The sequence below is a fragment of the Chaetura pelagica genome, unplaced genomic scaffold (assembly GCF_000747805.2).
Source record: "Chaetura pelagica isolate M959 unplaced genomic scaffold, ChaPel_1.0 scaffold255, whole genome shotgun sequence".
NCBI lineage: Eukaryota > Metazoa > Chordata > Aves > Apodiformes > Apodidae > Chaetura > Chaetura pelagica.
Window position 1 is genome coordinate 658,340 of NW_009953311.1, and position 2,107 is coordinate 660,446.

A 2,107-nucleotide genomic window follows, 5' to 3' on the forward strand; every position below is an offset into this window, starting at 1 on the left:
AGGGAATGGGAAACTAGTATATTAAGAGTGTAGCAGTCTGTTATTAGTTCTCCTAACAACTTGAGTAACAAGTGTCAATCTGGAATCACAAGCTTTTGCTAAAAAAATAATTATTTAAGTAGAAGCTTCAAAATATTACTAGTGTACCTGAGAGTTCAAATTCAGTTTAAAAAGACACTCAAATATTCCACCCTTGAAAGGAGTCTGGGTCAATAACTACCTTTATTTGAAGCTGGAAATACTGAAGTTACCACCAGCCACCTCTTTCTAATGCTTTCTGTAAATACTGCAGTGTTTATCCTGCCCCCTTGCAGATTAATAGTTCATGGCCTGTACTTGAAAGTGGGAATGTGATTGTATCACTCTTCTCTATTTCACTCACTCTCTGAGTGATATAAAAGCACTTTTCCCATTGGAGCTACAGCATAACCTTGTGTATCCACTCCAAGCACTTACCAACATGTGGGCTTCTAAAAGTGTGCACAAACATGGCACAGCAATTTCAGAGACAAGGCAAAGGAGTGTACAGTAACTTAACAACAGTGCAGTGGAAATTCAGGTTGACAGAATGCAATTGCAAAAGTTTTATTAAACCAGAACTCCAGGGATAACCTAGTTCACAGTGCAATGGAGATCTTTGAGGACTGTGAATACCTCAGATACATGTTTAACATTGCATTTTAAGGTAGTGCTTCCAACAAGTCATCCTTACACCTTGCTGGCATATTATTTGATACCACCTCAAAGGTAAGTATGCTGCCTATAGATTCACTAGTGTTAATGCCTGCTGTCTACCTAGAAATAGGTGTTATTTGACAGTAATTTGCTACCTTAAAAAAAAGAAACCGCAAAGCACACATTTTATATAACTTACACTTAGCAGTCTTTCAGATGTAATAGTCTTTCAGAGGATTAGTACTTACAGCAGCATTTAGAGGAAACAAGAATTTATGAAACTCTAATGCCAGGAGGAAGAGCTTATTAGGGACTCACCTCTCATGTACCCATCAATGAATATGTCTTGACTGCAGGCTCCATGAGTCTCTCCCTTCACTGAATCTTGAGCCAGTGGGATTCCATTGAGGACCAACTGAGGTGATGGTAAGACACTGGAACAAGTGGCCCAGGGAGGCTATGGAAGCCCCATCCCTGGAAGTGTTCATGGCCAGGTTGGATGGTGCTTTGAGTGACCTGGTCTAGTGGGAGATGTGCCTGCCCATAGAGGGGGATTGGAATTAGATGTTCTTTCCAACCCTAGCCATTCTATGATACTGTGGAAACAGTCATGATTTGGGGAACTGCAGCTGGGATTGTACACAGTATTTATTTCTGCCAATTGCTTCTCCTTACTTCATTTTCCTCTGCTCCAGTGTCATTTATGAATGGGTCACAGTTCCTTTGAGGGAGTTCCTGCCCTGCCATATGTTCTTAGTGAGCCAGACTCCCTGTGGGACTGTGCCTGTCTGGTTAGTAATCAGCCATGCCCTGTATCCCCTCAGGGGTATTCCTACCCTAGTGTATGTCATCAGTAGATCACAGTCCCTTCAGGACATCCTCACTATGGTGCAGATTACTTCATGGGCTGCAATTGCTTCACCTCCTCTGGCATGGAGCATCTCTGAAGAGTACATCTCCATCTGTCCCCTGGCAATGTCCCTGTCCATGTGTCTCCTCTATTTTTTCTTTCCCGGTAGCTGCCAGTTTTTCTTAAACACACCTGAATAGAGGTACCATGTGGTTGATTGAAATTTTGGATATGGGGAGCACACCAGTTCCAGAGCCAGCTGCAAGCAAGTGTGATTGCACTGCTCAGCTAATGGGTTCCACTCTTCAGCCAACCTTGCAGCCCCTGGCTACACAAAACCCATGCCCTATAACAACTGGGTGCACTCTCACCATGTAGCATGCTGTGCCCCTGCAAGACAAACTCTGACTGAGTTGGCTCCCAAGGTGTGCCAAGCTAGCTCAGGGTCTACCTAAACAGCAAATACTGCTTTTCTACCTTTTGGGTTGTTTATCCTGTGCTGGTATGTTGTTACCTGATACCTGTGGAATACTTAAAATTGAAATAGAGATAAATTGCACTTCTTGTTAGTAGCAAAGAAAA